The sequence below is a fragment of the Schistocerca gregaria genome, chromosome 1 (assembly GCF_023897955.1).
Source record: "Schistocerca gregaria isolate iqSchGreg1 chromosome 1, iqSchGreg1.2, whole genome shotgun sequence".
Lineage (NCBI taxonomy): Eukaryota > Metazoa > Arthropoda > Insecta > Orthoptera > Acrididae > Schistocerca > Schistocerca gregaria.
This window is the reverse complement of record NC_064920.1, coordinates 481,148,134-481,158,269: the sequence shown is the minus strand read 5'-3', so window position 1 is coordinate 481,158,269 and position 10,136 is coordinate 481,148,134. Positions and strand designations below refer to the sequence as shown.

The following is a 10,136-nucleotide window of genomic DNA, read 5'->3' as shown; positions in this document are numbered from 1 at the left end:
ATAAAAGCACAGTTTACAAAGAATCCGTCGAATTTACATAAAGTTCTTGAAAATTAGATCTCACAGCTGATATTCTACAGTGGATGACCGCAACGAGTCCGGACGGCAGTTATCAGAGCATAACACATAAAATATGAAAACATTTGAGGCAGGACGCTTGTTAACAGACGTATGTCAATTAATATTAGAATAATTGCATGTTTAAGTAAGGCATTGACGAATGGTTATTACTATGATTAAACGATAGCTTCATATATGGTAATTACCGCTACAATATTTAAACATGCGATTATCAAAATTAACGAATTTGTTGTTCATTGGTTACCGTGTTCCAAAATACGTGCCCTATACTCGTCTGGACATAAAAACGACGATAATACAGTATTAATTACAGCAGTGGTTACATGATTCTCTCGAGGCCACAGCTGAATGCAACGTTATTTTCAATAAGTGGTCTCCCCTGTATTTTCCACGCCTTTCCTATTTATATCGAATGTCCATGAATGATGTATACGGCTACATATGCGTGTGAAGTGTAGTGGTATAGCAAATACTACCTCCGTTGAGGAGACTTTACATACTTTCGTAAGCATGAAGGTATAGTTAGGCAAGACAAGTTTTGAAAACATACCACGATAAGTAAAGATAGGCCGTCTCATCGGGAAAAGATGTCTGACTTCTGTAAATGGTGATATTAAACTGTGATTCTCAAGTGCAAGTAATGTTCACAATCTAATACTACCGACAGCCTTTCCCAGGAGAATAGCTAACTTCAGGAAAGCGAAAAGCGATTTAAAAGTCACGAAAAGCAGCAATCACCCATTTCAGTTCAGAATATCGAAAAGAAACATGAGGATTTTAGAAGGTGTCCGTAGAATGAGCAAAGCTCTCCATAACTATAGTTCGTTCGTATTGTATTCTGATTTGGTAACTGCAACTGTTTATGAAAGAAAAGACAATTTAAATAATTACACAGGCCAAAGATGGAAAAACTTTTTTGCTGAAAATAGCTTATTCTTATACTTTTTAGGGTGGGAAATCAAATATGATACTTAAAAATTTGTATCACCCACCATTTCTTCACATTTTACAGTTAAATTCAGTAAGTTAAGTGATTTTTTTAAAGAAATTAACAGTTTTTATATAGTTAAAATAATTTTAAATAGAGGTGTAATGAATGTAGATGACGTGGGTAGCACTGCTGAAGAACATTCTATGGCGAATAAAGGTCGATTCTGTTTTTCTGTTAACAGATGGTGTTCTGTTTACTGTCAACCTAAACCACTTTACCGTTTCCTGTACATGTCCTCAGTACAATGTCTAATTGTGGTTGTAAAAACTCTGCTGGCAGTTTTTGTTATATTTGTGGTGAATTTGTGATTAAAAACAACAAAGAAACATTACAGACTTTGTGTAAAAGGTTCATCTGTCATACTTTCGATCTAAACTTGGTGATCAAGATAAATCTTGGGCGCCGCATAAGGTATGTTAAGTGTGCGTTGAAGATCTGAGAAAATGGTCCAAAAAGGGAAAAAAAAGCCTTTACATTTGCTGTTCGTATGGTATGGAGGGACCCAAGAAATCATTCCGATGGTTGCTACTTTTCCAGTGTTGATATTAGGGTCATAATTCGAAAAACAACAACGTAATAAGCTGCCCTAACATTCCGTCCGCCAACTGACCAGTAGGACATGGTGTAGATTTGCCAGTTCCTGAACCACCAGGTGATTGAAATTCTATTCCAACAGAATTATTTTCCGATGTACAATGTAATTTAGATGAACCAGATGATGATGAATTTCATTGTAATACAGAAAGTCTAGAGCTCATTTTGCTTACTCAGACCGAGCTTAACGATTTTGTTAGGGATCTGGGATTAACGAAAGAAAAAGCTGAATTGCTTGTCTCTAGATTAAAAGAAAAGAACTTATTGGCAGTTGGAACCATAAAATACATATATAGAAAGAGAGCAGAAATTTTCCAAGTTTTTTTAACGAGAAGGTGATTTAGTGTACTTCTCAGACATTCCCGGTCTGATGAATGAGTCTGGTATTGAACATAAAGAGGAAGACTGGAGACTGTTTATTGATTCTTCCAAAACTAGTTTTATTACACAATGGTAACATGTATGCATCTATACCTTTTTGATATTTTGTACATCTGAAAGAAAGCTATGAAAACCTAGAAATAGTGGTAAATAAAATAGGCTGTTCTGATCATGGTCGGATGATATGTGGCAATCTAAAAGTAACATCCATGCTCCTTGGTCAGCAAGGTGGCTTTACCAAATTTCCATGTTTCTTGTGTGCATGGGACAGTAGGCCGGTGGATCAACACCCGTGCTGAAAAAAATGGCCTATGAGGGTGTCCTTAAAACCTGGTGAGAAGAATATTCTACGTAAAAACCTTGCAGATCCAAAAAACGTACTCCTACCAGCTCTATATATAAAGATAGGTATAAAGAAACAGTTTGTAAAGGAAACTTCCTGGCAGATATAAACTGTGTGCCCGACCGAGACTCGAACTCGGGACCTTTGCCTTTCGCGGGCAATTGCTCTACCAACTGAGCTACCGAAGCACGACTCACGCCCGGAACTCACAGCTTTACTTCTACCAGTACCTCGTCTCCTACCTTCCAAATTTTACAGAAGCTCTCCTGCGAAACTTGCAGAACTAGCATTCCTGAAAGAAAGGATATTGCGGAGACATGGCTTAGCCATAGCCTGGGGGATGTTTCCAGAATGAGTTTTCACTCTGCAGCGGAGTGTGCGCTGATATGAAACTTCCTGGCAGATTAAAACTATGTGCCCGACCAAGGCTCGAACTCGGGACCTTTGCCTTTCGCGGGCAATTGCTCTACCAACTGAGCAACCGAAGCACGACTCACGCCCGTTGGTAGAGCAATTGCCCGCGAAAGGCAAAGATCCCGGGTTCGAGTCTCGGTCGGGCACACAGTTTTAATCTGCCAGGAAGTTTCATATCAGCGCACACTCCGCTGCAGAGTAAAAATCTCATTCTGGAAACATCCCCCAGGCTGTGGCTAAGCCATGTCTCCGCAATATCCTTTCTTTCAAGAGTGCTAGTTCTGCAAGTTTCGCAGGAGAGCTTCTGTAAAGTTTGGAAGGTAGGAGACGACGTACTGACAGAAGTAAAGCTGTGAGTTCCGGGCGTGAGTCGTGCTTCGGTAGCTCAGTTGGTAGAGCAATTGCCCACGAAAGGCAAAGGTCCCGAGTTCGAGTCTCGGTCGGGCACATAGTTTTAATCTGCGAGGAAGTTTCATATCAGCGCACACTCCGCTGCAGAGTGAAAATCTCATTCCAGTTTGTAAAGGCTTTGCCTAAAGATGGACCATATTTTAAGTATCTCTGCCAAACGTTTCTACACCTTTCAGAAGCTAGACAAAAAGAAGGCATCTTTGCATCTTTGTCGGACCTGACATTAGAAAATTGATGTTTGATATTAACTTTGAAACCACAATAACCTTAAATGAGAAAGATGCATGGGTATCATTCAAGCAAGTCGTTACAAGGTTATTAGAACATGAAATATACCTAGAATATGTTTGCATTATAGCTACAATGTTAAAGAAGTATAAAACTTTAGGATGTTTAATGAGCCTGGAAGTTCACTTTCTGAAAAGTCACCTTGATTACTTCCCAGACAATATCAGAAGTGTTAGTGAGGAGCAAGGAGAGCGTTTTCGTCAGAACATTAAAGTGTTGGAGAAACGCTACCAAGGCCGTTGGAACACCAACATGATGCGGGACTGCTGTTGGCCACTCCACCGAGAAGTTCAGCAAGCGACTCATCGCAGAAAAAGCTACACAAGAAACTTCAAAGAAAAAAAAGAAAGAATATGCAAACCAATTCCAGCTGACAAGTGAAACCTCTATTAACACCTATCATTGTTTTAAGTAGCTACTGTAAATACAAACCATGCTTATGTTGTAAAAAGCGTTTCATTAATTTCCCCGTTCACTGTATGCCATAGGATTTTTACACTATGTAATAAAAAGCATATTGTTCGAAAACTGTGGGTGATACAAAAAACTAAGGCTAGATTTGGATTCAACTCACAAATATCTATAAAGATCAGCTATCAAAGTTAAAAAAGCGTTTTAAAAAAAAATTTCGTCGCCCTGTGTTATTTATGTCTGTCATTATTTACTTCCTTGCACGAGGCGTTTCGATGGTCTACACTCTCACCTTCAGCTGAACCAGTTGCTACAGATGCATTCGTTCTCCACACTGGAAGGCAGACAACTGGCTACATCCAGGAAAAAACGCTAATGTATGTCACTGATGCGCCTAAAGAGGCTTTAGCCAACCGACAAGCCTCGTCGCCTAGCGTCTACTTCGGGAGGCACACTTAATCCCATCAGAGCGCGTGTTGAATGCCTATCACGGATCCACTGTAGCGTGAAACCAACTTGCTGTGTTTCAAGCCTATGAGATAGATATAACTACAATAGATGAGGGTCAAACATTTCTACAAGCTGTGCGGGTGACTTTTAGACCGATTTACTCTAGTTGGTATTTGATAACGAGTGGGTGAGCAACCTTGTCGGTTCGTGCCGTGTTGCCACTAGGCTGCGCAAAGTATTCTGGAAATGTGGTAAGTTGCTATGGGACCAAACTGCTCAGGTCATCGGTTCCTAGGCTTACACACTACCTTATCCAACTTAAACTAAGTTGGGCTAAGGACAACACACACACACCAATGTCCGAGGGAGGACTCGGATCTCCGACGGGGGCATCAGCGTGAACCGTTGCAAGGCGCTTCTGACCGTTCGTTTGCATCGAGCGGCAAAACATTCTGACTGCCGGTTATTAGTGAGCAGTTATAGTAGGAATGTACTGTGAAGTTTAGTTTTGCAATGTGCAATGAAAGTTGTCGGAAGATGGTTATAGGTGAGTCAATATACAGATCTGTACCGTATATATCACTCAAGATGTATACCTGACTTTTTTCAGGAGATAAGGACTTTAAATCCCGTTCTAGTTGCGACTGAAATGTTTACAAAATTCCTGTGAGCAAAGCCGGACTCACGCGGCAGAACTCTAGTGGTGACGCGATAAGATCAAAATATATATTTCGAATTAATATGTAACGTAATTATCAATCTCTTTCATACGGTGATTACAGAGAGTAGTATAATGTTTACGGAAGAAATCATTGGTAAATTTACCGCATTTGGTATCGACTGACAACACAATAATATCTGATAGTCGCTACACATGTTCGTCTGGCACTAACTTAGCCAACTATGTTTATATAAGGTTTGGAACTTTAAAGTTGCAACTATTTATTTACAGGTCGTACAAAATAGTCTTATTAACCTTCAAAGTAGTTACCAGCAATGTGTAGAACACGTTGCGAGCGACGTGGAAGTCGTAGAATACTCTTAGCAGTGCCAGCTGTGTTGACAGTACGAGCGGTGCGGTCTATTGCCCGACGAATTTGTAGCAGTTCTGAAGCGAATGTCGTGAGGTGTTTCCTTCAGTTTAGAAATCGAGTTGAAGTCACGATCGCTTACGACAGGGGAGTGCAGTACGTGGTATAGCACTTAGCAGCCCCATCAGTCAAACAAATCAGTAACATCTTGCACTGCACGTTATTGAACATTGTTGGGGGGGTGTTTTGGGGAAGGAGACCAGACAGCGAGGTCATCGGTCTCATTGGATTAGGAAAGGACCGGGAAGGAAGTCGGCCGTGTCCTTTCAAAGGAACCATCCCGGCATTTGCCTGGAACGATTTACGGAAATCACGGAAAACCTAAATCAGGATGGCCGGACGCGGGATTGAACCGTCGTCCTCCCGAATGCAAGCCCAGTGTCTAACCACTGCGCCACCTCGCTCGGTTGAGCATTGCCCCGCAAAATGACGGTCAGGTCTTGCAGAAAGTGTCATCACTTCTGTCTCTATACTGTTCATTTTTGGAACTCAACTTACGAGCAGCTTAGAGACAGAAGTGAGAACACTTTCTGCTGGACCTGGCCATCATTTTGCAGGACAATTCTCAAGCACGTACAGTACAAGATGTTACTGATTTGTTTGACTGATGGGGCTGCTAAGCGCTATACCGCCTACTGCACTCCCATGACTTAAGCCCTCGTGAGTTCAACACGATTTCTGAATTGAAGGAAACACTTCACAGCACTCGGTTCAGAACTGCTACAAATTCGTCGCGCAGTACACAGCGCCGCTCGGACTGTCAACACAACTGGCGCTGCTAAGAGTATCCTATGACTTCCACATCGCTGTCAGCGGGTTATACACAATGCTGATGACTACTTTGAAGGTGAGTAAATGTTTGAAACGCATATCTATTTTGTACGAACTGTAAATAAATAGCTTCCACTATTAAAGTTCCACCCCTCGTTTATCGCTGTTCTCAGTATTGCTTTCCAACGGCATCTGGAAATGATTCGTAGACGTTTCTACTATCTACATCTACATCACACTCCGTAAGTCAAATAATTGTGTATGGTGTAGCGAACTTTCTGTACCATTATCTGATCCCTCCAACACTGTTCCACTTGGCAACAGCGCCTGAGAAGAATGATTGTCGGTAAGCCTCTGTATTCGCTCTAATTTCTCGAATTTCCTCCTCGTAGTCATACGCGAGATGAATGTAAGGGGAAGTAATATGTTGTCCGACTCCTCGATAAAAGTGCTGTCGCCCGCATCTCGTGGTCGTGCGGTAGCGTTCTCGCTTCCCACGTCCGGGTTCCCGGGTTCGATTCCCGGCGGGGTCAGGGATTTTCTCTGCCTCGTGATGGCTGGGTGTTGTATGATGTCCTTCGGTTAGTTAGGTTTAAGTAGTTCTAAGTTCTAGGGGACTTATGACCATAGATGTTAAGTCCCATAGTGCTCAGAGCCATTTGAACCATTTTGAAAAGTGCTCTCCCGAAATTTCAATAGTAAATCTCTCCGTGATGCACAACGTCTCTTTTGTAACGTCTGCCAGAGGAGTTTGTTTAGCGTCTCCGTAACGCTCTCTCGGCAGCTAAACGATCCCGTGACGTAACGCGCCGCTCTTAATTAGGTCTTCTCTATCTCCTCCATCAGTCCTACCTGACAGGGATCCCAGATAGATGAACAGTACTCAAGAATCTGGCCAATAACGGCCTTATAAACTACTTCTTTCGTGGATGAGTTACGTTTCCTTAGGATTCTTCCTATGAATAAGAGTCTGGTGTCTGCTTTTCCTACTATCTGCTTTATATGGTCATTCCACTTAAGATCGCCCTGGATAGATACACCTAGATATTTTACGGCAGAGGCTGTCTCCAGCTGTTTGTCATCAATAGTGTAGCTGTGCAGTAGTGGATTTCTTTTCCTATGTATGCGCAATATGTTACATTTATTTGCGTTCAGGGTCAACTGCCGGATCCTTCACCATTCATCAATTATCTGCAGGACGTTCTGCAAATTCTTACTATCTTTTGGAGTTCCTACTTTGGTACAGACAACTGCATCATCTGCGAATAGCCTTAAAGGGCATCCATCTGACGCTTTCTACAAGATCATTTATGTATATTGTAAACACCAACGGTCTTATCACACTTCCCTGTGATACTTTACATCTGTCGATTTAGTTCTGTCAAAAGCGAGGCGCTAAGTTCTGTCTGCAAGAAGGTCTTGAATACAATCGCAGGTCTGCTCCGATACTCCGTAAGCTCGTATTCGTTTCATTAAACGGCAATGCGGGACGGTGTCAAATGCCTTACTGAAATCATGGAACACGGCATCAGCCCGAGCGCCGTTGTCCACTGCGCTGTGGGTCTCATGGAGGAACAGAGCGAGCCGAGTTTCGCAGGATCTCTGTTTGCGGAATCCATGTTGTTTCTTATAGAGGAGATATTCATTTTCCAAGAACATCATAATTTTTTAGCATCAAACATGTTCCATGATTCAACAACAGGTTGACGCAACGATACAGGTATATCGTTGCGTGTATCTGTCTTACGGCCTTTCTTAAAAAAACGGGAGTGAACCAATCTTGTTCCGACTTTTACCTGCGAGTATATCCCGGCGAACATTCCTACTGTCCGACTTGGGGTGCTAGTAGTGCTCCTCGAGCTCTTCACAGTGACATCCGGATCAGTGTCCATGCTAAACGAGTTTCCACGCTACATCAGTGCATAACTTTACATAAAGCTAAATCCACAAAGTCAAGCGCATGCCCCAACACTGGCACAATGACGTCACAGACAAAGCAAATAGTGCACAGTTGTCGGCTCAACCTTTGTTTATGCGCACTATCGGTCTTGTAGTTATTAAAAATTCAAATCTGATGGTATCTGTCATATAAGGAAAAAAGCGACTGCTCTGAGGCCTGTATATATCAACTGCAATATGACATGCAACTTTGAAAACATCCGTTGCTGAGGATGATGATGCCAGTAGTTTTCAGTATACGGCGAAGGAGTTTGGATCTGGTTTCCGGACGGGAAAAAAATCACTTCTGTTTCAAAAGAAATTAAGGTTATTCTGATCCTGATTACAACTGACAGTAAAAATTTAACATGCTTCGAGACTGTACAGAGAATAGTACCATACGTGAATTCGTTGTGGCAATTGCCTACAGGCAGTATTCCGAACTTTAAACGATAGATGCTAGTTGGTTTAAATCATACTACAGTAGATAAAAGTTTCCATAGGAACACGTGCCTGGAGATAAACGATTCGTCCAGCGGGGTGGCCACGCGGTTAGAGAATCCATGGCATGGATTGCGCAGCCCCTCCCGCCGGAGGTTCGAGTCACCCATCGGGGACACACACACAAACCATTCGCGTGTCACGAGCGAAACGACATGTTTTTAAGTTCGGCGCAAATAGTTTTCCTTTATATTAGGCTCCCCACACTGAGTGCTCACTTGTTTAAATCAGCTGTTCACCTGTCCACCCAGTGGTCAGGGCGACAGAATGTCAGTCCTATCCCGGGTTCGATTCACGGCTGGGTCGGAGATTTTCTTCGCTTAGGGACTGGATGTTGTGTTGTCCTAATCATCATTATTTCATCCCCATCGACGCTCAAGTCGTCGAAGTGGCATGAAATCGAAAGGCTTGCATCAGGCGAACAGTCTACCCGACGGGAGGCCCTAGTCACACGACATTTACATTTAAGTGTTCACCTGCTGTCCTCAGGTAACAAGACGTCAATGTTCTGTGGGTCACAGCTGAGACTAACTCGACGCAAGGTCTGGGGAAAAGATATAACGTAAACGAGGTGAGTGATACGGCTGGCTACCGAGGTCGCTGGGACTGACTTCTTCAGACTTCTGCATAAGGAGTCCTGTTTGCATCGACGACGAATTCCTTAGTGGCTGAGGACACGCTACAATTGGAGAGTGAAGAAAATCCGCCTCGTAATTTTCACGGGAGTCGCAACAAAATTTTACTTAAGCATTTTCGGGAAACCACGGAGAATCCATTTCTGAACTGCCAGACGGGGGTTCGAACCACTGTCATTTCCCCGTCCCCCTACTCCTCGCTAATTTGCATAAGTAAGTGGTGCAGCAGATACAAAACTGTACACAGCATGTATTTTTTCCGAGGGTGTAGGATCGTCGAGTACATGCTATCCACCAGGAACCTACGAATTAAACTCTTTATCTTGTGCCGGTTGTTATCACTGGCACGTGACAATTCGACGACGATACGACGATGTAAACTTAGTGGACGAAAGTAAGTGTTTGCAGCTCATGTTCACTGCAAAGGACTGCAGCCTTGTGGCTGTCACCATGATCGTGAGGATCTCCTGACAGTGACACGGAACTAAGTGACGTCGAGTAAACCAAGATACAAACTAGAACGTTACACTCTTTGACGTACTTCGTTCTCATTATGTAAGCGTCCATTCTCCTCAGTCAGCCTATACAGCAAGTGACTTTTACAAATTTTTTGGAAACATTAATGAAGCAATCATCGTTAATCTAGTTGCAGATTATTTATTGATTCTTGTACAACATTGTCTGAGTTTTTTAAGAAACTCAGTCCTCACTATTAAGTCCACCATACGAGGAGTTAAAGTTGCTCTCTCCAAAACGAGGTGTGTCCATGACGAAAGCGTTGCATTCTTCAGATCTTATGTGAAGTCAAAAACAACAAATTTTCTTAAAATGTAGAA

The 10,136-nt window shown here is 42.5% G+C and overlaps 2 non-coding genes across 2 annotated transcripts; one reads left to right on the top strand and one right to left on the bottom strand.

Moving 5' to 3' along the window:
* Positions 1-2,504: 2,504 nt before the first annotated feature.
* Trnas-cga (transfer RNA serine (anticodon CGA)) lies at positions 2,505-2,579 on the bottom strand. The gene has a single exon. It is a non-coding gene; the product is annotated as a tRNA-Ser (tRNA).
* A 598-nt stretch (positions 2,580-3,177) lies between these two features.
* Positions 3,178-3,252, top strand: Trnas-cga (transfer RNA serine (anticodon CGA)). Its single transcript has one exon. It is a non-coding gene; the product is annotated as a tRNA-Ser (tRNA).
* The last annotated feature ends 6,884 nt before the right edge of the window (positions 3,253-10,136 follow it).